We start from the raw sequence: 27,343 nt of genomic DNA, 5'->3' as shown, positions 1-27,343 counted from the left end.
AACAATGATGAAGTGGGGAAAATATGTAGGAATGCAGATATCAATAGAGACATTAGGAAATAAGTCAAAGTATAAAGTGAGTGATAGGATTAGATATTTTCAACAGGGTTGAGGTTGAACATATAGTCTTAGAAAGAAACAAATATGTAGTCACCAATAGGATTGACATTTGAGAGCATAAGGCACCCTTGACATGGATGTTTTTAGTAATCCATGTTCACTTTCTATTTAGGATTTGGTAGAATCATAAGTGTGACCTTTGAATTTTGTGTCCAGAATATTACTGTGATGAAATGTATATGAAGATCAGGTGACATGAGTATTTCTTCCACCATTTCTGGAAGCAATTTTTTGAAGACGTATAAATTTGTATTGGGGCTAAAAAAAGGTGCATCCTGTGTCTATGAATACAGAGGAAATGCATGAATAGACCATACTGTGAATAAATAATAAAACTGGTTTCAACCTGAAATAATAGATTAAAATAAATGTGAAAATATATAAGAAATCTTATGTTAATATACAATCATTCAGTCCAACCCATTATACATCTAATGGTAATATCAGGATTTTGGTTTATCATGAAAAGTGTGTGAGTTTTGCTTCAAATTGATTATGGAAATCAAAAATAATTTGTTTGGAAAGAAGTCTCATGAAAAGACCAGTCAAGAAACCTGGAGGAATACATGTGTTCTGAAGCAGGAAGCGATTGAAAGTGAAACAAATGCGTATAAATTTGCAAAATTGTTGATGAAATATATGTCCTATGATGTCCATAAACTTAAGAAAGAGTAATGTACCAGTGTGGAATAAAAATGAACGTCAAAATAAACATCATATCCAATAGTATTCTACATGCATTGATGTTAAACTGGTTCAGTTACTGTAGAAATATTAGGATTTGAAGGCACCAGTCACTGTAGTTAGTTTTCAGTACTAGCAAACAAATGTGTATTTCAGGTGGATGAATATTTCTGAGAATAATCTTGTGAAAATTTTATTATAAATCCACATACATGAGCATGAATGAATTTTGGGACTCTAAATAAGATACATATATTTCATATTTTGAAACATCTGGAGAATATATATATATATATTCTCCAGATATATATATATATATATATATATATATATATATATATATATATATATATACACACACACACACACAAAACACACACACAGACTTTAAAATGTAGTAATATATATGCCAATCGAAATTCATCATGAAATATATATCATCCACAAATGCAAAAATATATATTTTACAGAATATGGATATATGTATAATTTTGTTCAACTAGAAAGTTCACCCATAGGTTGAATATTCAGTTCCAAAAGCGTTTAGGAGGAGTGATGTCTTCTCACACTTTGTATTCGGTGAGGAAGCCACCTCACAAAAATGTAGGTGTGATACCAGGTAGCTTTCGGTATTTGCATATAAAAATACATATGTTGAATAGGCTACAGAGAAAGGGAGACAGTAATACACATATTTTTAACTTTAAAAACACATGGAGAACTATTTAATTAAAAATTGACTAGATTTATAACACATAAACTTTATCATGCAAAATGCAAGTCCAAATATACATCATGCCTCCTTTGAACTGCTTGTATTTATATTCTGTTTGTGTTATTTTTCTCCATCATATTAGGATTAGTAGTCAGAGTCTAGTAGGGTATGGGATAGTGTCAGGGATTCTGTATTTTGAATGGACAATTGGAAATTGTATCCAAAGTGTGTGCAAATATGTGCAACCCAAAACTTCCCACTCTGATCCAGAACAATGCCTTGACATTACCTTCGCTCCAAGTAAGACACAATTAGAGGAGAACACTTAGAAAATTTGTGAATACATGTCTGGAATGGAAAATGCTCAGGAGTTCACAAACTTCGAGATGGTAGAGGAGTTTCAAAAAGCAAGGGACATGGAAAACACAACACCAACATGGAGCTCTTCTGTCCTAAATACTGTTTGAGAAACTGCATGTGAGATTGGGCACTTGAAATATAAGTTGTTGTCAGAAGTTTTAGCTTTCTTTCTATTAAGACCATCAAAGATGGGTCTGCATCTATGTGACCTGGACGACATGTTTTCTTATTTTCCAATGAACATGAGGCAGCAGTGCTGAATTCTCTCTTTGTAGGAAAACTGTGGCCACTGGGGGCTTAGTGCCTCCCCGTGTCGCTGTGAAGCCATTTGGTCATCCTCCACTTTTCGTGGTGTTTCTTGCTGCTGCACAGTGAGTTTGATATTTGCTTCACAAAAAACAAGGAGTTCAACTGGGACACAGTGCTGCAGGGAGTTCTGTCACTTGTGGTGGGTTAGAGTCTGCAGGAGAATGCACCATCCAGGCTTCTAACACTCGTTGCTTGCTACATTGCCCCCTTTTCCATTGCAACCTAATTCTGAACATTGCCCTGAAAACTCTCTATATAACAAGGTGCCTTTACATAAATGGGTCTGCTGGCTGCTGCAAGTCAATCACATGCTATTTGGACGTCAATGGCAGATCCACAAGCCCCACCATAGATGTTTTGTCACACACCTGCCCACAACTGCTCTAGGCGCACTACTCAGAAGGTTCCAACTTACTGGCATCTCTGTTCTCTGCCATTTTCATGAAACCCAGTAAATCAAGGCCCAGTCTGGTACACTCATGATGAGCATCAGGAGATCTAACTGTTCTCCAGTGCCACCTGGTCATGGGAATTTTAAAAATTTCATGGTATTTATCTAGCCATTTTTCAAAGATGATTTTGGAGCCACAGTGGGTTTCAATTCATTCATGAACCATTAAATGTTGTGGAAGCTCATTTCATTGAAAGATCTGGAGAACTCTCACAGGCAAGTCTTCCCAAAGAGTGGCTAAAAGGTCACATGAGGCCAGGCCCATTGAGGTCTACAATGTTAGGTCCATGGGTGTTTTGACTCTCAAATATGCCTGCCAAGTCTTTCAGAATAAAATCAGGTTATATCCTGGCTGACATTCTCAGTGCTTTGTGGAAAGCCACCCTGGGCCTAGATCTCAGTTTCCAAGGGCAACTCTAATGCGTGGCCTCCTGAAATCCCAACACAATTCATGTCAATACTTCTCTGAGGTCAGTGCCAGAACTCAGTCTCAAAGATGAATCAAACCCCAGTTAAAGCCCAGGTGGACCCAGTCTTCTCTTCCAACAGCCAAATAAATGACCACAATTAAATCCAAAACACTCCAACATTGACCTCATCTTCTTCCATATAGACACTCATCATTACCTCTGGCTGGAGGTTTCCATGATGGGTAAAGCACAAGACAGAGTCTTAAATAATCTCCCTTGCCCTCATTTGCCTAAAGTCAGTGTGACCTGGACACCCTTCCTGTAAACAAGGAGTGATTTAATAGGCCTGCTTCTAATACTGCTCTGCTTCTCCAATTTGAGGCCTATTGACTGTCAGGTATAGATTCTTTATGTGATTTGGATTCATTAGAAAACCCAAGCACCTATGGGCTAGCCTCTGCAGGGCTTTGAAGAACTCGATTAATTCAAAGGATCCCCAAATTCAGTTGATGGAGGTCAGGAACCTAACAGAGAAAGGCAATAAACTTCATCTACAATGACTGATTTTTTAGACATTTTGGTTTTGGATGCACACATGGGATCTTTCTTAAGATCCATTAGGCGCTGAATATCTAAGACACAGCCTCACACATGGCCAAGAGACTGATTCACACACATATCTCTCAAAGCATTTTAGCAAACAGCCACAGGTGATGCCCATTCATTTCCATTTGAAAACTGTTTTCTTCAGGATTCACAAAGGGGTGGCCTGAGGCAAAGAACTTCCTGACATTCAGGGCAACAGAGGAATACGGATGCAAAAGGCCCAAAGCAGGTTTTCTCCACTGAGACTTTCCTTGTCACACTGATATCTGAGTTTTTTGAGATGCTCCCTTTCCTTTCAGCTATAGAATACATGGCCGGGGGACCCAACATGGCTGCCGGCAAGGAGGCAGCACTTTCAATGCCTCTGCAGGAACAGGAGCAGAGAGGACCATTAATTCACCTGCATACAGCCTGCTGAGGGACTTCTAGCAAAATTCCGCTGAAAGGAGACCTGCCGGGAATTAGTAAGTCTATTAGAGGGGTCACTTTGTCCCAGACGAGTGAATCTCAGCGAGTGAAACTCAGCAGAAACTCACGGCCAACGCCGAACTCCTGCTGCCGCCCACACTTTGCAGCGTACTTACAAACGGCCACAGCCTGCTTGGGCCCCAGCCGGCCTAGCGCAGAGGCGGTTCGGCGCTGCAAACGACCACCCCCTCCGACCACTCCCCCCCCCCGCCGGCTCGGCGCTGTGAACAACGACCCCCACCCCCCACCCCTGCCCCACCGCGCTCGTGTAAACAGCTCCCACTGGGGCGCGGTCCTGCCGGCTCAGCTGAAAAACCGCTGCTCACACATTGCAGCGAGCATACGGAAGGCTGGGTCCTGCCTTCCCAGCTCTGTGAGCCGCCTTTGGCGGTTCGGCACTGGAAACAACCACCCCAACCCCGTGCTCGTGTGGACAGTCCCCGCCTGCCGGGCGCTGCTAAAGGCCCCGCCCGCCCGGCTCTTGCACGGGGGAATCAGGAGTGGCGCGGGACCCGCGGCGCGGAATTCCGGCTACCGCTATCACCAGTGCTGACAACTGAGGTCTCTTGCACCAGCTTCCAGGGGCGTGGCTACCAGAGGGCAAGCAAATTCGCTGGGGGTTCTCAACCCCAAGCTCTACAAACTTAGGGTCCAAGGGAATGGCAAACAGGGAGAATGTGCCCAGGCGTTCTTGAAAACAGGGCTCACAGGAACAGCAGACTTGGTGTGTAGCCAATAATGTGGTGAGCTTCACCGGTGCACTCAGGATTAGAGACCCGCCCAGTCCAGGAGGAAGAGCTGATGCACAGCAATTGGCTCCCGCCTACTGAGAGGAGAAGCGTGGCCCGGTGGGCACAGCTCCACCTACTGGAAGAATAGTGAATCGAACTCTAAGACTGCATTTTTTTTTTTTTTCTTTTCTCTGGACTCCTGTTTTATTCACACTATGGATGATCTCTCTCATACCAGAATTGTAGTTAACAATCTGAATTGATGAGTCTAAAAGACTGCATGTATTAAAATTTTTTTTTTTGGTTTTGTTTTGTTTTTGTTGTTGTTTTCCCCAAATTTTTACTAATTCATTTTATCTTACTTTTTAATACTAATTTTCATTTTTATTATTGCAATTATGATTTCTTTTTAATTCTTTTTAATTTTCTGTTTCCTTTCTCTCTCTCTTCTTTTCTTCTGTCTTTGCATTTATTTTCAATTCTCATATTCCCCCTTCCTTGAATTCTGCCTGCTTACTCTCATTCTCCTTGGTGACTTATTCCCTCCCCCTATAATACCTTTCCTCCCAAGCAGCAAATAAATTTATAGGAGTAATCAACAACTCAGTAGTCAAACAGAACAAGAAGCAATATGAAAAAGCAAGGAAGGAAAGGAGTACAAACAATGCAGGAAGGCCTAAATACCCAGGAGAATATAGATTCATCAGAAAAATGGTCACATAAAGACCTCAAGGAATACCTTAGACAGATGGAATGTAACCTTAAAGAGGATACGAGACAGCAAATTCAAGCAGCAAAAGAACACATTGAGAACGAATTACAAAAACAGATAAAAGAAGAAGTTAAGCATCTTTATCAGGAGATAGAGATTATAAAAAAGAATCAGAAAATAATCTTAGAAATGAAGGAACTTATAAACCAAATTAAAAACTCAAATGAGAGTATCACTAACAGAGTGGAGCAAGTAGAAGCCAGAACGTCAGATAATGAAGACAAAATATATCATCTTGAAAAGAGTCTAGCCAACTCTGATAGGCTGGTCAAAAATCACGAGAGAAGCATCCAAGAGATATGTGATAACATTAAAAAACCAAATTTAAGAGTGATCGGGATAGAGGAAGGCACAGAGATTCAAACCAAGGGAATGTGTAATCTATTACATGAAATAATTACAGAAAACTTTCCAGAAATAAAAAAGGAAACAGATATACAAATTGTAGATGCATACAGAACACCGAGCATACAAAATCAAAGTAGACCAACGCCAAGACACATTGTTATGAAGATATCCAATATACAGAACAAAGAGAAAATATTAAAAGCTACAAGAGAAAGGAGGCAGATTACATTCAGGGGTAAACCAATAAGGTTAACAGCGGATTTTTCATCTCAGACACTGAAATCGAGAAGATCCTGGAACAACGTATTTCAAACACTGAAAGACAATGGATGCCAACCAAGAATTCTGTATCCAGCAAAATTAAGCTTCAGGTACGACAACGAAATAAAAATCTTTCATGATAAACAAAAGCTAAAAGAATTTGCAGCCAGAAAACCAGCATTGCAGAATATCTTGGGCAAAACACTACACGAGGAAGAAATGAGAAACAATAACCAAAGCCAACAGTGGGAAGTGCCCCAGTAAAGACTGACGGAGGGGGGAAAGCTAATCATGGAGAAATAAACTAAATTTAAAAAAAAAAAGAGAGAGACAAATAATCAAACATGGATGGAAGTACAAACCATATAGCAATAGTAACTCTAAACATTAATGGTTTAAACTCTCCAATAAAGCGACATAGACTGGTAACATGGATTAAAAAAAAAAATCCAACAATATGCTGCCTCCAGGAGACACATCTGACAGGAAAAGACATACACAGGCTGAAGGTGAAAGGTTGGAAAAAAATATACCATGCACACGGTCCTCGCAAACAAGCAGGTGTGGCCATCCTCATATCGAACAAAATCGACTTCAAGACTAAGTTAATCCAAAGGGATAAGGAAGGCCATTATATACTGTTAAAAGGAACCATTCACCAACAAGACATAACAATTATCAATATTTATGCACCAAATAATGGTGCTGCGACGTTCATAAAACTAATTCTCCTCAAGTTCAAGAATCAAATAGACCACAATACAATAATTATGGGTGACTTCAACACACCTCTCTCACCATTGGACAGATCCTCCAAACAAAAGTTGAATAAAGAAACTATAGATCTAAATAACACAATCAATAACCTAGACTTAACTGACGTATATAGAATATATCAACCATCATCAAGTGGATATACTTTTTTCTCAGCAGCACATGGATCCTTCTCAAAAATAGACCATATATTATGCCATAGGGCAAACCTCAGTAAATATAAAGGGGTGGAGATAATACCATGCATTTTATCTGATCATAATGGAATGAAACTGGAAATCAATGATAAAAGAAGGATGGGAAAATCCTATATCACATGGAAAATGAACAATATGTTACTGAATGATCAATGGGTTACAGAAGACATAAAGGAGGAAATCAAAAAATTCTTAGAGATAAATGAAAATACAGACACAACTTATCGGAATCTATGGGACACAATGAAAGCAGTTTTAAGAGGGAAATTCAGCGCCTGGAGGTCATTCCTCAAAAAAAAGAAAAACCAACAAATAAATGAGCTCACACTTCATCTCAAAGCCCTGGAAAAGGAAGAACAAAACAACAGCAAATGCAGCAGAAGGCAAGAAATAATTAAAATCAGAGCGGAAATCAACGAAATTGAAACAAAAGAAACTATTGAAAAAATCAACAAAACTAAAAGTTGGTTCTTCGAAAAAATAAACAAGATTGACAGACCCTTAGCCATGCTAACGAAGAGAAGAAGAGAGAGAACTCAAATTACTAACATAGGGGATGAAAAAGGCAATATCACAACAGATGCTACAGAAATACAGAAGACAATTAGAAATTATTTTGAAAACCTATATTCCAATAAAATAGAAGATAGTGAAGACATCGATAAATTTCTTAAGACATATGATTTGCCCAGACTGAGTCAGGAGGATACACACAATTTGAACAGACCAATATCAATGGAGGAAATTGAAGAAGCAATCAAGAGACTACCCACCAAGAAAAGCCCAGGACCGGATGGGTATACAGCGGAGTTTTACAAAACTTTTAAAGAAGAATTAATACCAATACTTTTCAAGTTATTTCAGGAAATAGAAAAAGAGGGAGCTCTTCCAAATTCATTCTATGAGGCCAACATCACGTTGATTCCGAAACCAGACAAAGACACCTCAAAGAAAGAAAATTACAGACCAATATCCCTGATGAACCGAGACGCAAAAATCCTCAATAAAATTCTGGCGAATCGGATACAAAGGCACATCAAAAAAATTGTGCACCATGATCAAGTAGGATTCATCCCTGGGATGCAAGGATGGTTCAATATACGGAAATCAATAAATGTTATTCACCACATCAATAGACTTAAAGATAAGAACCATATGATCATCTCGATAGATGCAGAAAAAGCATTCGACAAAATACAGCATCCCTTTATGTTCAAAACATTAGAAAAACTAGGGATAACAGGAAATTACCTTGACATTGTAAAAGCTATCTATGCTAAGCCTCAGGCTAGCATCATTCTGAATGGAGAAAAATTGAAGGCATTCCCTCTAAAATCTGGAACAAGACAGGGATGCCCTCTATCACCACTTCTATTCAATATAGTTCTCGAAACACTGGCCAGAGCAATTAGACAGACAAAAGAAATTAAAGGCATAAAAATTGGAAAAGAAGAACTTAAATTATCATTATTTGCGGATGACATGATTTTATACCTAGAAGACCCAAAAGAGTCTACAAAAAAACTACTAGAACTAATAAATGAATTCAGCAAAGTAGCAGGTTATAAAATCAACACACATAAATCAAAGGTATTCCTGTATATCAGCAACAAAACTTCTGAAATGGAAATGAGGAAAACCACTCCATTCACAATATCCTCAAAAAAAATAAAATACTTGGGAATCAACCTAACAAAAGAGGTGAAAGATTTATACAATGAAAACTACAGAACCCTAAAGAGAGAAGTAGAAGAAGATCTTAGAAGATGGAAAAATATACCCTGTTCATGGATAGGCAGAACTAACATCATCAAAATGGCGATATTACCAAAAGTTCTATATAGGTTTAATGCAATGCCAATCAAAATCCCAAAGGCATTGCTTGTAGAAATAGATAAAGCAATCATGAAATTCATATGGAAAAATAAAAGACCCAGAATAGCAAAAGCAATTCTAAGCAGGAAGTGTGAATCAGGCGGTATAGCGATACCAGATTTCAAACTATATTACAGAGCAATAGTAACAAAGACAGCATGGTACTGGTACCAAAACAGGCGGGTGGACCAATGGTACAGAATAGAGGACACAGAGACCAATCCACAAAGTTACAACTATCTTATATTTGATAAAGTGGCTAAAAACATGCAATGGAGGAAGGATAGCATCTTCAACAAATGGTGTTGGGAAAACTGGAAATCCATATGCAACAAAATGAAACTGAACCCCCTCCTCTCACCATGCACAAAAGTTAACTCAAAATGGATCAAAGACCTTGATATCAAATCAGAGACTCTGCGTCTGATAGAAGAAAGAGTTGGCTACGATCTACATATAGTGGGGTCGGGCTCCAAATTCCTTAATAGGACACCCATAGCACAAGAGTTAATAGCAAGAATCAACAAATGGGACTTACTTAAACTAAAAAGTTTTTTCACAGCAAGAGAAACAATAAGAGAAGTAAATAGGGAGCCTACATCATGGGAACAAATATTTACTCCTCACACATCAGATAGAGCCCTAATATCCAGAATATACAAAGAACTCAAAAAATTAGACAATAAGATAACAAATAACCCAGTCAACAAATGGGCCAAGGACCTGAACAGAAACTTCTCAGAGGAGGACATACAATCAATCAACAAGTACATGAAAAAGTGCTCATCATCTCTAGCAGTCAGAGAAATGCAAATCAAAACCACCCTAAGATACCATCTCACTCCAGTAAGATTGGCAGCCATTATGAAATCAAACAACAACAAGTGCTGGCGAGGATGTGGGGAAAAGGGTTCTCTTGTACATTGCTGGTGGGGCTGCAAATTGGTGCGGCCAATTTGGAAAGCAGTATGGAGATTCCTGGGAAAGCTGGGAATGGAACCACCATTTGACCCAGCTATTGCCCTTCTCGGACTATTCCCTGAAGACCTTAAAAGAGCGTATTACAGGGATACTGCCACATCGATGTTCATAGCAGCACAATTTACAATAGCTAGATTGTGGAACCAACCCAGATGCCCTTCAATGGATGAATGGATTAAAAAAATGTGGCATCTATACACCATGGAGTATTACGCAGCACTAAAAAATGACAAAATCTTGGAATTTGCAGGGAAATGGATGGCACTAGAGCAGATTATGCTTAGTGAAGCTAGCCAATCTCTAAAAAACAAATACCAAATGTCATCTTTGATATAATGATAGCAACTAAGAATAAAGCAGGGAGGAAGAGCAGGAAGAAAAGATTAACTTTAAACAGAGACATGAGGTGGGAGGGAAAGGGAGAGAAAAGGGGAATTGCATGGAAACGGAGGGAGACCCTCATTGTTATACTAAATTACATATAAGAGGTTGTAAGTGGAATGGGAAAATAAACAAGGTGAGAAATGAATTACAGTAGAGGGGGTAGAGAGAGAAGATGGGAGGGGAGGGGAGGGGGGATAGTAGAGAATAGGAAAGGTAGCAGAATACAACAGTTACTATTATGGTATTATGTAAAAATGTGGATGTGTAACCCATGTGATTCTGCAATCTGTACTTGGGGTAAAAAAGGGAGTTCATAACTCACTTGAAGCTAATGTATGCTAATGTATGAAATATGATATGTCAAGAGCTTTGTAGGGTTTTGAACAACCAATAAAAAAAAAAAGAAAGAAAAAAAAAAGAAAAAAAAAAGGAAAAAAAAAAAAAAAAAGGAATACATGGCCATGTCACACAGGTTGGAGGTGGTACATAACTTGGACAAAAAACCATGAGCCTATTCTGGAGAGTGGCCAGATTCAGAAAGAAAACAGGAACTTAGGAAGATAGTACGTGTTGCCCATTGATAAGGCAAGTCACAGTCCATTCATAAATTAGGCAGGATAAATGCTGGAATTCTTTCTACTAGACAGGACACATCCATAGATGAATTCTCTTTTCTAATGAATACAACCATGGACACAGAGAGTTACCCAGACATAGAAACTCGCATTGTCAAAGGAATTACTAGACACAGTCCACTCCAAACCCAACAAACTGCCTTTCCTACTTATTCTCAGAACATTAAAAAAAACCACAAACTCACTCCCACACCCACAAAGACACCTCCTTCCCCCAAGTAATTCTGTGACTATCCTGAGTGTTGTCTGACTGGTAGGCCATACTATGTTCCCCCAAATGGCCTTTCCTGTCTCATATATGGTCTCCTTGGCCAAATCTGTGACGTTGTCAGGAGCCAGAAGTGGGCAAGTACCTTTTTCTCAGAAAAGGCCCCTCTACAAAGCTCTCCTGGCATTTGGCCATCCTCACATCAGTAGGTTCTAGGAAACACTGACTCTGTCCTTGGTAAATCCAAACAAGTGACCTCACTGGGACTGGGACTGGGACTGGCTCTGGGTGCCTGGTTTCTGCATCCCAAGTTCAGAGAGTTCCATCACCAAGGAAGAGAGGTGAGATCACTTACTTCAGGTAGTGAATGAGGACACTGCCTTGGCAATCACTTTGTCCTAACAGTTGCTTCCAAGGGTCCCATGAGATAAAGGCTGCCCCTACTTCTTGTGACACTTTCACAAGTTAGAATGGTGAATCAACCATAGGCACCCAGGAACAGCTCTCCACACAGGCCTGGTTTGGTCCATTTTCTCTACATTGAGAACAGAGAGGCTCATTCAGATACAACCCTTCATCCTGACCAGGTTGTTTGCAATGGAAGATGAGTTTTGCTCTTTAAGGTCCTTCATAGCTGTTTATATCTTCTCCAGGGATCACATATGCATGGACCTTTGAGGTTTTCAGCATATGGAATATCCCCTACATTCCTGTATTGTAAGACCAACACTGTCCCTGGTCTTTTGTTAAGTGAGATTGTAGGAACAGTGTATGTTTAGGGTTTAATAACATGTTTGATTTGGGTTAGGAATCATTCTGCTGGATGAATAATGGTATTGGGAACCTGTGATATTTATTAAAACATAGACGTAAAATATAAGTATGAAAACAGAAATCTAGGTAAGATTTGAAGCTCAGAAGGGCATTGAGCTGTTGATTGTGATACGTAGCTTTGAATAATGTTCCGCATATATGTCTCAGATAAATCGATAATCAATGGCATAGGACCTTGTACCTTGGATGATTGAATGGAAAAGAGAACTTCCACTCAAACAGAGAAACTCAGTAAGATTAGGAAGATAGTCAGTAGCTTTCAGAAGAAGAGTGAGTACAGGATTTGGACCAAAAATTCTTTATCAATAGGGTTTCGGTTCGAGAGTGAAAGTAAATATCATCACATGTGAAGAGTCACTCACATGGTGAACTGGGGAAAATATTTAGGAAAGCAGACATCAATAGAGACATTAGGAAATCAGGCAAAGTATAAAGTGAGTGATAGTATTAGACATTATTAACTGTATTCAGGTTGAATATATAATCTTAGGAAGAAACAAATACGTAGTCACCAATAGGATTGATATTTGAGACTATTAGGCAACCTGGACATGGATGTTTTTAGTAATCCATGTTCAGTTTCCATTTAGGCTTTGGTACAATCATAAGTGTGACTTTTGCTTTTTGTGTCCAGAATATTACTGTGATACAATGTATATGTAGATAAGGTGACCTGAGTATTTCTTCCACCATTTCTGGGTGCAATATTTTGAAGACGTATAAATTAGTATTTGGGGTACAAACAGGTGTACTCTTTGTCTTTGAATATGAAGAATATGCATGTATAGACCATACTGTGAATAAATAATATAACTGATTCCAACTTTAAATAATGGATTGATTTGAAATGTGAAAATATACCGGAAATATTATATTGATATACAACCATTCATTCCAACCCGTTTTACATCTAATGGTAATATGAGGATTATGGTTTATCATGAAGAGTGTGTGAGTTTTGCTTCAAATTGATTATGGATATTGAAAATAATTTGTTTGGAAAAAAGTCTCATAAAAAGACCAGTCAAGAAACCTGGAGAAATACATGTGTTCTGAAGCAGGAAGTGACTGAAAGTGAAACAAATGCCTATAAATTTGCGAACTTGTAGATGAAATATATATCCTATGATGTGCATTAACTGAAGGAGTAGTAATGTACCAGTGTTGAGTAAAAATGAACGTCAAAATAACATCATGTCCCATAGGAATCTTCTTGCATTGATGTTAAACTGAGTCAGTTAATGTAGAAATATTAGGATTTGAATGCACCATTCACTGAAGTTAGTTTTCAGTCCTAAGAAACAAATATGTATTTCAGGTGGATGAATATTTCTGAGAATAATCTTGTGAAAATATGATTATAATTCCACATACATGAACATGAATGAATTTTGGGACTGTACATAAGACACATCTATTTCATATTTTGAAATATATGGAGAGTGTATATACACACACACACACACACACAACAGACATTAAAAAGTAGCAATACATATGCCAATTGAAATTCTTCATGAAATATATATCATCCACAGATCCAAAAATCTTCATTTTACTGAGCGTGGATTTATGTGTAATATTGTTCAACTAGGAAGCTCACCCATAGCTTAAAATTTCAGTTCCAAGAGCGTTTAGGAGGAGTGATCTCTTCTCATAATTTGTATCTGCCAAGTCAGCAGCCTCACAAAAATGTACGTGTGATACCAGGTAGGATTCTATATGTGCATATAAAAATACATGTGCTGAATATGCTACAGAGAAAGGGAGACAGGAATTCACATATTTGTCAACTTTAAAAACACATTGAGAGAGGGAGGGGCAGATCTGCCAATCGCTCCTTCAAGGTAGGCGGACCTGCGACCCACCGGCTGAACAGGACCAGTGGCCAGCCACCATGGAAGACACATCGCCCTGGTTGGGGGAGGGGCAATGCCGCCGGGCCTGCAAGGTAGGCAGACCTGTGACCCACAGCAGGACAGGCCCAGCAATCTGCGGAGGGGCAGAGACGCCCTCCGCGCCTTCAAGGTAGGTGGACCTGCGACCACCGACAGACCAGGCCTATGGCCTGCCAGCACGGTAGACACATCGTCCCGGTTGGGGGAGGGGCAGAGCAGCCACACGCACCTGCAAGGTAGACAGACCTGCAAGGGACATACAAAACAGACCCAGTGGCCCGCAGATGGTCAAAGCTGCCGCCCACGCCTGCAAAGTAGCCCGACTTGCGACCAACTGGCAGAACAGGCCCAGTGCCTGCAGAGGGGCAGAGCTGCTGCTCTCACCTTCAAGGAAGGCGGACCAGCTACTGACTGACAGAACAGGCCCAGCAGCCTACTGGTGTGCTAGGCACATTGTCCCAATTGTAGGAGGGGAAGAGCCACCACCCGTGCCTGCGAGGGAGACTTTTAAACTATACAAGAGCAATATAAATATATAGGGGAAAAATTCAATAACACAACAGTTTCACCAAGCAGAAAGAAACATGAACAGTATGAAAAGACAAGGAATGAAAGGACCATAAGCAATGCAGGTAAAGTCAACTTTAGAAGAGGTAATATCTGCAGCAGATGGAATGTCAGATAAAGAACTCAGGATATACATGCTTCAGAAGATCTGGAGTCTCAAGGAAGACATTAGAGAGCAAAATCAGACAATGAAAGATCACCTTGATAATGAATTACATAAAAAAATCCAAGAAGCATCAGATCAACTATGGAGGGAGATAAAGATTATAAAATCAAACAAACAGAAATCCTAGGAATGCAGGAATCAATAAACCAACTTAAAAACTCAGTTGAGAATACTACCAGCAGAGTAGAACACTTAGAAGATAGAACATCAGACAATGAAGACAAATTATTTCAACTTGAAAAGAACACAGACAGCTCAGGAAGACTTTTAAGAAACCATGAGCAGAACATCCAAGAAATATGGGATAACATAAAAAGACAAAACTTAAGAGTCATTGGGATACAGGAAGGTATAGAGGTCCAAACAAAAGGAATGAGCAATAAATTCAATGAAATAAAGGAGAAAACTTCCCCGACTTGTAGAATGAGACAGAATCGCAAATCCTAGAAGCTTACAGGATGCCAAATGTGCAAAATCATAAGAGATCCACACCTAGACATATTATAATGAAGATGCCCAACATACAGAATAAGAAGAGAATTCTAAAAGCTACAAGATAAAGGAAACAGATTATATTTAGTGGTAAACCAAACAGGATAACAGCTGATCTTTCAACACAGACTCTGAAAGCTAGAAGATCCTGCAATAATATTTTTCAAACACTGAAAGAAAATGGGTTCCATCCAAGAATTGTGTATCCAGCGAAATTAAGCTTCAGGATAGAAGATGAAATTAAAACTTTCCATGATAAACAAAAGTTAAAAGAATTTGCAGCTAGAAAATGATTTCTTCAAAACATCATTGGCAAAACAATACAGGAAGAGGAAATGGAAAATAACAATGAAAACCAACAGTGGGAGGTAGGACAGTAAAGGGGGGAAAATAATCAAGGAGGAAAAAAAAACCATGTTTAGTAACATAAATATACAAATATGGCTGGAAGAACAACCCATATCGCAATAATAACCCTAAATGTTAATGGCTTAAACTCACCAATTAAGAGACACAGGCTAGTAGAATGTATCACAAAACAAGACTCAACAATATGCTGCCTACTGGAGACGCATTTGTTGGGAAAAGATATACATAGACTGAAGGTTAAAAGTTGGGAAAAATCATATCACCCATATGGACTTCGGAAACAAGCAGAAGTGTCCATACTCATATCAAATAAAATAGATTTCAAGCCAAAGTTAATCAAAAGGGATAAAGAGGGACACTACATACTTCTCAAGGAAACCATACACCAACAAGACATAACAATCATAAATATATATGCCCCAAACATTGGTGCAGCTATGTTCATCAAACAAATTCTTCTCAAGTTCAAGAGTCTAATAGACCACCATACAATATTCATGGGTGACTCAAACACACCTCTCTCACTAATGGACTGATCTTCCAAACAAAAGTTGAATAATGAAACTATAGAACTCAATAACACAATTAATAACCCAGACTTATGATATATATAGAATATACCACCCAACATTAAGCAGTTACACTTTTTTCTAAGCAGCACATGGATACTTCTCAAAAAAATAAATCATATATTGTGTCACAGAGCAACTCTTAGACAATATAAAGGAGTAGATATAATACCAGGCATCTTATCTGATCATAATGAAATGAAACTGAAAATCAACGATAAAAGAAAGAAGGAAAAATCATGTATCACTTGGAGAATGAAAAATAGGTTACTGAATGATCAATGGGTTATAGAAGACACCAAGGAGGAAATTGAAAAATTCTTAGAGATAAATGAAAACACAGACATAACATATCGGAATCTATGGGACACATTGAAAGCAGTTCTAAGAACAAAATTCAATGCTTGGATTTCATTCCTTAAAAAAAGGAAAAAAAAAAAAAACGACAAATAAATGATCTCATACTTCATCTCAGAATCCTAGAAAAAGAAGAGCAAAACAACAGCAAAAGAAGTAGAAGGCAAGAAATAATTAAAATCAGAGCTGAAATTAATGAAATCGAAACAAAAGAAATAATTGAAAAAATTGACAAAACTAAAAGATGGTTCTTTGAAAAAATAAATAAAATCGACAGACCCTTAGCCAAGCTAACAAAGAAAAGAAGAGGGAGAACTCAGTATCACAACAGATAGTTCAGAAATACAGAAGATAATCCGAAATTATTTTGAATTCTTATTCTTCAATAAAATAGAAGATAGTGAAGGCATCAATAAATTTCTCAAGTCATATAATCTGCCCAGATTGAGTCAGAAGGATATAGGCAACCTAAACAGACCCATAACAATTGAGGAAATAGAATAAACCATCAAAAGAGTACCAACTAATAAAAGCCCAGGACCGGATGGGTATTCAGCAGAGTTTTACAAAACCTTTAAAGAGGAACTAATAGCGATACTTTTCAAGCTATTTCAGGAAAAAATGCAAAAATCCTCAATAAAATTGTGGCGAATCGGATACAAAAACATATTAAAAAAATTGTGCACCATGATCAAGTAGGATTCATCCCTGGGATGCAAGGCTGGTTCAATATACAGAAATCAATAAATGTTATTCATCACATCAATAGACTTAAAAATAAGAACCATTTGATCATCGCGATAGATGCAGAAAAAGCATTCAACAATGTACAGCATCCCTTTATGTTCAAAACTCTGGAAAAACTAGGGATAACAGGAACATAACTCAATAATGTAAAAACAATCTATGCTAAGCCTCAGGCTAGCATCATTCTGAATGGAGAAAAATTGAAAGCATTCCCTCTAAAATCTGGAAGAAGATAGGGATGCCCTCTCTCACTACTTCTGTTCAACATAGTTCTCAAAACACTGGCCAGAGCAATTAGAGAGATTAAAGAAATCAAAGGCATAAAAATAGGAAAAGAAGAACGTAAATTATCACTATTTGCAGATGACATGATTCTATACTTAGCAGACCCAAAAAGGTATACAAAGAAACTATTAGAGCTAATAAATGAATTCACCAAAGTGGCAGGATATAAAATCAATACACATAAATCAAAGGCATTCCTGTATACCAGCAACAAATCCTCTGAAATAGAAATGAGGACAACCACTCCATTCAAAATATCCACAAAAAAAAAAAATACTTGGGAATTAACCTAACAAAAGAGGTGAAAGACTTATAAAATGAAAACTACAGAACCCTAAAGAGAGAAATAGAAGAAGATCTTAGAAGATGGAAAAATATACTATGTTCATGGATAGGCAGAACTAACATCATCAAAAACTTTTGGCAATATAACCAAAAGTTCTCTATATGTTAAATGCAATGCCAATCGGGTCTAAAAGCATGCAATGGAGGAAGGATTGCATCTTCAACAAATGGTTCTGGGAAAACTGGAAATTCATATGCAACAAAATGAAACTGAATCCATTTCTCTCGTCATGCACAAAAGTTAACTCAAAATGGATCAAGAGCTTGATATCAAATCAGAGACATGGCATCTGATACAAGAAAAAGTTGGCTATGATCTACATACTGTGGGGTTGGGCTCCAAATTCCTCAATAAAACACCCATAGCACACGAGTTAATAACTAGAATCAACAAATGGGACTTACTCAAACTAAAAAGTTTTTTCTCATCAAAAGAAACAATAAGAGAGGTAAATAAGTAGTCTACATCCTGGGAACAAATCTTTACTCCTCACACTTCAGATAGAGCCCTAATATGCAGAGTATACAAAGAACTCAAAAAATTAAACAATAAGAAAACGAATAACCCAATCAACAAATGGTCCAAGGACCTGAACAGACACTTCTCAGATGAGGACATACAATCAATCAATAAGTACATGAAAAAATGCTCACCATCTCTTGCAGTCAGAAAAATGGAAAACAAACCCACCCTAAGATACCATCTCACTCCAGTATGATTGGCAGCCATTATGAAGTCAAACAACAAGTGGTGGCGAGGATGTGGGGAAAAGGGTACACCTGTACATTGCTGGTGGGACTGCAAATTGGTGCAGCCAATTTGGAAAGAAGTATGGAGATTTCTTGGAAGCTAGGAAAGGAACCACCATTTGACCCAGCTATTCCCCTTCTCGGTCTATTCCCTAAGACCTAAAAAGTGCATGCTGCAGGGACACTGCTACATTGATGTTCATAGCAGCACAATTCAAAATAGCAAGAGTGTGGAACCAACCTAGATGCTCTTCAATAGAGGAATGGAAAAAAAAATGTGGCATTTATACACAATGGAGTAATAGTCTGCATTAAAAAATGTCAAAATCATAGAATTTGCAGGGAAATAGATGGCATTAGAACAGATTATGCTAAGTGAAGCTAGCCAATCCCTAAGAAAACAAATGCCAATAGTTTTCTTTGATATAAGGAGAGTAACTAAGAACAGATTTGGGAGGAAGAGCATGAGAAGAAGATTAACATTAAACAGGGGTGACAGGTGGAAGAGAAAAGGAAAGAGAAGGGAAATTGCATGGAAATGGAAGGCGACCCTCATGGTTATACAAAATTACATACAAGAGGAAGTGAGGGGAAAGGGGGAAAAAAAAACCAAGGGGGAGAAATGAATTACAGTAGATGGGGTAGAGATAGAAGATGGGAGGGGAGGGGATGGGGTATAGTAGAGGATAGGAAAGACAGCAGACTACAACAGACACTAGTATTGCAATAAGTAAAACAGGGGATGTGTAACAGATGTGATGCTGAAACCTGTATACGGGTTAAAAATGAGAGTTCATAACCCACATGAATCAAAGTGTGAAATATGATATGTCAAGAAATAGGTAAATTTTGAAAAACCAACAATAAAAATTAAAGGAAAAAAAACACATAGAGAACTATTTCAATGAAAAATGGACTAGATATATAACACCTACCCTTTATCATGCAAAATTCAAGTCCAACTATACACCATGCCTCCTCTGAATGGCTTGTATTTCTATTCTGTTTGTGTTATTATTCTCCATCATAGTAGGATTAGTAGTCAGAGTCTAGTAGGGTATGGGTTAGTGTCAGGGATTCAGTATTTTGAATGGAAAAAAGGAAAATGAATCCAATGTGTATGCAAATATGGTCTACACAATAAATTTCCCACTCTCATCCAGAACAATGGCTTCACATTACCTTCGCCCCAAATAAGACACAATTAGAGGAGAAGAGTTAGAAAATCTGTGAATATATATCTGGAATGGAAAATGCAAAGGAGTTCACAACCTTGGATGTGGTAGAGGAGTTTCGAAATGTAAGGGACAAGGTAAACACTCCACAAACTTGGAGCTCTGCTGGCCTAAAGACTTCTTGAGAAACTGCCTCTGAGGTTGGGAACTCAAAATATATGTTGTTGTCAGGAGCTTTCGCTTTCTTTCTAGTGAGACCATCAGAGCTGGGTCTACATCTATGTGACCTGGAAGACGTGGTTTCTTATTTTCCAATGAACACTAGGCTACAGTACTGAATTCTCTCTTTGTAGGTATACTGTGACCACTGGGGTCTAAGAGTCTCCCCGTGTGGACTGTGAAGGCATTTGGTCATTCTCCACTTTTCGTGGTGTTTCTTGCTGCTGCACTGGGAGTTTGGTATTTTCTTCACGAAATACAAGGAGTTGAACTGGGACACAGTGCTGGAGGGAGTTCTGTCATGTGTAGTGGGTCATGGTCTGTAGGAGAATGCACCAACCAGGCTTATAGCCCACATAGATTGTCCCCTTGTCCATAGCAACCTGATTCTGAACATTGCCCTAAAAATTTTCCATATACCAATATGCCTTTACATATAAAAGTTTCCTGGCTGCACCACGTCAGTCACATGCCATTTGGAAGCAATGGCAGATCCACATGGCCCCACCACGGATGTTTTATCACAAACCTGCACACCACAGCTTGCGCCTACAATTGAGGAGTATCCAACTTACTGGCATCTCTGTTCTACACCATGTTAATGAAACTCAGTCAATAAAGGCACTTTCTGGTACACTCATGATCAGCAACAGGGCATACAAAGGTTCTCCAGTGCCACCTGGTCATAGGAATTTCAAAAATTTCATGGTATTTATCTAGCCATTTTTCAAGGTGGAAGTTGGAGGCACTGTGGGTTTCAATTCATTTAGGAACCATTAAATTGTGAGGAAGCTCATTTCAATGAAATCTCTGGAGGACACTCACAGGCAAGTCTTCCCAAAGAGTCGCCAAAAGGTCACATGAAGCCATGCCCATTGAGGTCTACAGTGTGAGGTCTATGTGTGTTTTGACTATGGCGGCCAAGTCTTTCAGAATAAAATCTTGTGATATCCTGGGTGAGATTTCCAGTGCTCTGTGGAAGCCACCCTGGGCCTAGGTCTCAGTTTCCAAGGGCGAGTCTTATGTGTGGCCTCCTAAAAACTCAACACAATTCATGCCAATATTTCTCTGAGTTCAGTTCCATAACTCAGTTTCTAAGGGGAATCACACCAGATTTCAAGTCCTGGTTGACCTACTCATCTCTTCCAACCCCAACACAAATGACCAAAGTTAAACCAAAACATTCCCACATGACCCTCATCTTATTGCATATAGACACTCATCTTAACCTCTGGCTGGAAGTTTCCATGAAGGACACAGCCCAAGACAGTGTCCAAAATAGGCTTCCTTGCCCCTTATTTTCCTAATGTCAGGGTGGCCTGGACACCCTTCCTGTGACCCAGGAGTGATCAAATAGGCCTGCCGTAATACTGCTCTGCTTCTCCAATTTGAGGCCTACTGACAGTGGGGTTTAGAATCTTTATGTGAATTGGAGTCATGAGAAAACACAAGCACCTCTGGGCTAGGATGTGCAGGGCTTTGAAGAAATCATTTGACCCAAAGGATCTCTATTCTCACTTGATGGAGGTCAGGAACCTTACAGTGGAAGGCAAGAGACTTTATCCTCAATGAATCCTCTTTTGGGCATTTTGGTTTTGGCTTCACACATGGGATCTTTCTTTATATCGATCAGGTGCTAAGAATCTAAGCCACAGCCTCACACAGGGCCAAGAGGCTGATTCAGACACACCCCTTTCTAAAGCAATTAGGCAAAGAGCCACAGGTGAGGCCCATTCATTTCCATTTGAAAAATGTTTTCTTCTGGCTTCATGAAGGGGTGGCCTGAGGCAAAGAAATTCCTGAAATACAGGGGAATAGAACAAAAGGTAAGCAAAAGGCCCAAAGCACGGTTTTTCCACTGAGACTTTACTGGTCACACTGATATCTGAGTTTTCTTAGTTGTTCGCCATTCCCTTCAGCTATCCAGTACATGGCCATGTCACAGAGCTTGAAGGTGGTACTTCTCTTGGACACAAAACCATGAGCCTATTCTGGAGAGAGGCCAGAATTCAAAAATAAAACCAGATTTTAGGAAAATAGCAGGTGTTGCCCATCGATAAGGGAAGCCGCAGTGCATTCATATATTCGGCTGGATGAATGCTGGGAAGCTTTCTACCAGACAGGACACATCCATTCATGCATTCTCTTTTCTAATGTCTACAACCACGGACACAATGGATTACACAGACATAGAAACACTTGCCTTATCAAATCACTTTTTAAAACCAGTTCACTCCAAACCAAACAAACCGCCATTCCTACCTATTCTGAGAACATGAGACAAAAGCACAAACACACACCCACACCCACAAAGCACCTTCTTCCCCCAAGTAGGTCTCTGACAATCCGGAGTGTCCTTTGACTATTGGGCCATACTATGTTCCCCGAAATTGCCTGTCCTGTTTCAGATCTGATTTCCTTGGCCAACTCTGTAAAGTTGTCAGGAGGCAGCGGTGATCCACTACCTGCTTTCTCAGGAAAGGCCACTCTTCAGAGCTTTCCTGGCTTTTGGCCATCCTCATATCAGTAGGTACCAACAAAGACTGATTCTGTCCTTGGTAAATCCAAAGAAGTGAGACCACTGCTACTGGGACTGGAATGGGATTTGGGTGCCTGGCTTCCTTGATCCCAAGTTCAGAGAGTTCTTTCACCAAGGATGTGAGGTGAGGTCTGAGGTCACTTCCTTCAGGAACTGAATGAGCTCACACCCTTGGCAACCACTTTGTCCTAACAGTTGCTTACAAGGGTCCCCTGAAATGAAGGCTTCCCCTACTTCCTGTGACATTTTCACAAGTTAGAATGGTATATTAACCATAGGCAACCGGGAACAGCTCTCCACACAGCCTGGTTTGGTCCTTCTTCGCTGCATTAAGAAGACAGAGGCTGATTCATACATATCCCTTCATCCTGACCAGGTTTTTTGCAAGAGAAGATGACTTTTGCTCACTCAGTTCCTTCATAGCTGCCTACAACTTCTCCAGGGATCATTTTTGCATGTACCTTTGAGTTTCTTAGCAATAGGAAGTTCTCCTACATTCCTGTATTGTAATACCTACTCTGTCCCTGCTCTTCTGTAAAGTTAGATTGAGGGAACAGTGTATGGTTAGGGTTAATAACAGGTTCAATTTGCATTAGGAATCATTCTGCTGGATGAACAATGGTATTGAAAACCTGTGATATTTACAAGAATATATAGGTGAAACATAAGTATGAAAACAGAAATCTAGGTAAGATTTGAAGCCCAGAAGAGCATTGGAACCTTGATTGTGATACTGAGCTTTGATTTATTTTCTGCACAGATGTCTCAGATACATCAATATACAATGGCAAAGGTCCGTGTATTTTGGATGATTGATTGTCAAAGAGAACTTCCAGTCAAAAGGGATAATCTGTAGGATTAGGAAGATAGTCGGTATGTTTAGAAAGGAGAGTGAGCATAGGATTTGGACCAAAAGTTCTTTAGCTATAGGGTTTCGGGTATAGAGTGAATGTAAATGTCACCACATGTGAAGAGTCAGTCACAATGATGAACTGGGGAAAATATGTAGGAAAGCAGATATCAATAGAGACATTAGGAAATCTGGCAAAGTGTAGTCGGTAGTGAAAGGTTAATAAAATAGGTACTTATCACTTCCTGTTTTCTGTATGCTTAATAAAACACTGTTGAAATCTTGAGAATTGTTTGCTAATCTTGTTCCCAGAATGTGCTGTCCTCAACTGCCAAACTGCAGAAAGTACTTCTTCACCCGGTTGCCCACAAACAGCTCACTCGCCCGGACCCATCAATAAACATCCTGCCCTGCCCTCTCCAAGGAAAGTATATAAGCTCTGCTTAAGCTGTTCTCAGGGCTCTCTGCTCTATTCAAGTGAACTCTGAGCCCCAGCATGCTGGACCCATAATAAACCCTTTGCTTTTGCATGAGACAGTCTCTTGGTGGTTTCTTACCCGGACGCTCGCCCGACCTTTACATATGGAGGTTCCACCGAGATCCAGCAGCGGCAGATGAGAGACCCCAACGGGCTCCTCTCGGGGTATGTAAGGCGCCTCTTTCTGGTTTCAGGTTTCAGGTTAGGGCTTGGCAAAATGGCTGTTGATGAAGAGTGTGACCTCTCTCCGACGGTGGCTGACAGACATGTCATAGAGCTACGGTGGCTGACAGACATGTCATAGAGCTACAGGCCACGTCACTGGGGGACTCCCCAAAGGACTCGGGAAATCGAGGAACAATAGTCTCCTCGACTCAGTGATATTTTGTTTCAGATTCAGTATTGCCAGCCCATCAGGTTTTGCCGGGTACTCAGTCCTGGTCTCAGTGTTGGACATCCATTGCCTGTCTTTATTGTATTGTCTTGTCTGTGTCGTGTGTCGTTGCTTTTACTGATTGTTTATCTTTCATTATGGGATAGAGCACTTCAATGCCTCTTTCCCTGACCCTTGATCATTGCACCAAAGTCCGCTTAAGGGCTCAGAATCTTTCTTTTTCAGTAAAACGCTGGACCTGGCAGACTCTCTGTGCCTCAGAATGGCCCACCTTTGGATTCAGATGGCCCCTAGAAGGATCTTTCTACTTCCCACTAATTTAAAAAGTCAGAGATATTGACTTTCAGCCAGCGCCACATAGACATCAGGATCAAGAGACATATATCTTAACTTTGTAGGACCTCTGCAATTCTCCTCCTCCATGTGTGAAGCTTTTCCTTGCCCCTGCCCCCGCTCCTACTCCTTCCCTCATGCTCTCTCAAACCTTCTGCTTCTCCTCCTCCTTCAACCTCTGTTCTCCCTGAGTCACAAGATTTGACTCTACTGGACTCTCGTCCTACTACTTATTCCCTGCCCTCATACCCCAACCCCCAACACCCTCTAAGTAATTCCCCTGCTGCTGTCTCAGCCTCTCCGCCATTGGAGGAAGCTAAGCGAGCCCAGCGCACTCCAGATAACTCCCCTGCAGCAAACACAGCCCCTCCTCCCCTGGAGGATGCTGGCCCGGCTAAAGGAATTTGCCGGCGTTGAATGATTGAAATCCCTGGAACTCCCGTGATGCTCCCTCTCCATTTCTAAGAAACAATGATTGATGACAACCATGGGGGAAAAATGCAAGCCTACCAGTATTTACCTTTCTCCTCTTCAGACCTAAATAACTGGAAAAATAACAATCCCCCTTTTACCGAGGACCCCGCCTGGGTCTCAGGTGTGGTTGAGTCATTGATGTTTTCACACCAGCCTACTTGGGATGACTGCCAACAACTCCTAGGGACTCTCTTCATGACAGAGGAACAAAAGAAAATCTTCCTGGATTCTAGAAAAAAATATTCTCGGACCAGATGGGTGACCGACAAAACTTCCCAACATATGCAAAGCCGCCTTTCCTTTGCACCGACCCAACTGGGATCCCAAAACCTGTGAAGGAAATGAGCATCCTTCCTCTTATTGCCGGGCTCGAATAGTGGGTATCTTAGTGGCCGCTAGGCGACCAACTATTTTGCCCAAGGTAAGAGAGATTATTCAAGGGACTGATGAATGTCCCTCCATGTTCCTACAGAGAATTATGGAGGCATATAGGAGATTTACTCCTTTCGATCCTCAGGGAGAGAATCAAAAGGCATCTGTCATGGTGGCCTTTATTGGGCAATCTGTTCTGGATATTAAAAGACAGTTACAATGCTTAGATGGATTACAAGATATGACATTGAGAGGTTTCGTCAGAGAAGCCAAGAAGGTATACTATAAGAGAGAAACTGAGGAAGAGTAGGGAGCAAAGGGAGGATAAAAGAAACAAAAGACAGACTAAGGCATTGACTAAGGTCCTGGTCACAACAACAAATAGACAAGAAATTAAGAAACATGGAGACAGGAAGGGACACCGGGGCCCACACTAGAGGCCATCTCTGGCCTCAATTCAATGTGCCTACTCTAAAAAAAAGGACACTGGGCTAAAGAGTGCCCTAGAAAGAGACAGCCAGGCCAGCTGGACATTCTGACTCTGTAGGATTACTAAGAAAGTAGGGGCTCAGATCCTCTCCCAGAGCTCAGGGTAACTTTTGAAGTGGAGGGGACCCCAGTATACTTTGAAGTGGATACAGGGGCAATATATTCTGCCTTTAAGGCCCCATTGGAACCTCTATCAAATAAAAGGTCTCTAATTCAAGGGGCTAATGGCAGTAAATATCGGGCTTGGACAACTAAGAGGACCATGGACCAGGGGAAAGGAAAAATCCATCACTCTTTTCTAGTAATCCCAGAATGCACAGCCCCATTGATTGGCAGAGATCTGCTCATAAAGCTCTGGGCCAAAATAACTTTTAACCCTGAAGGCCCACAAGTGGAATTTCTAAATCCTTCAGTAAAAACTCCTATAATCACGGCTCTAACTATGTCAGTAGAAAATGTACATCAAATCACTCACCTTGGTTCAAAGAAATTGCATTCATTTCTGAAGGATCAAGAACAGAGTTTTCCACTAACCGACTCACAGGGAAAGGAAACAACTGAATGGATAACAAAAGCCTGTTGGGTCCAACAATTGGTTAATTCTTACCCTTCCAAGCTTCCTGCAGGAAAGCACCTACGAGGAACCAGACAAGAACAATTCTGGGAAGTGGACTTTACTGAAATTAAGCCAGCAAGGAATGGACTTAAATATCTCCTAGACTTTGTAGATACATTTTCAGGATGGATTGAAGCCTTCCCCCCCAAAAAAAAAGAAAAAAAAACATGAAACAGCGCAAATGGTGGTCAAGAAGATCGTGGAAGATATTTTTCCAAGGTACAGCCTGCCTAAAGTAATAGGGTCTGATAAAGGACCGGCATTTGTGGCCCAGGTAACTCAGAGGTTAGCAAGGACCCTGGTGATTAATTGGAAGTTACATTGTGTTTACAGACCCCCGAGTTCAGGACAGGTAGAAAGAGTGAATAGAACCATTAAAGAGACCATAACGAAATTAAGCTTAGAGACCGGCATAAAAGATTGGACTATGCTCCTGCTTTATGTACTGTTTCATGCAAGAAATACTCATTCTATTTTTTTGTGAAACCTCACACCCTGTGAAATTCTCTATGGTGTCCCTCCTCCAGTAAGGGACCTACCCCAACTCTAAGACCTAACGATTCCTTCCACACCCCCTTGCTTAACAGACTTAAAGCTCTTGAAAGAACTCAGGGATACCTGTGAAAACAGATGGCCACTGCCTACCAACCTGGGGATGAGGGGACTCTACAGCGATATCAAGTAGAGACTTCGTCTATGTAAGACGACATCTGGTGTCATCCCTGGAACTCTGCTG

This window comes from Callospermophilus lateralis, chromosome 15 (assembly GCF_048772815.1).
Source record: "Callospermophilus lateralis isolate mCalLat2 chromosome 15, mCalLat2.hap1, whole genome shotgun sequence".
NCBI classification, from domain to species: Eukaryota; Metazoa; Chordata; class Mammalia; order Rodentia; family Sciuridae; genus Callospermophilus; species Callospermophilus lateralis.
Note: the sequence above shows the minus strand (reverse complement) of the source record.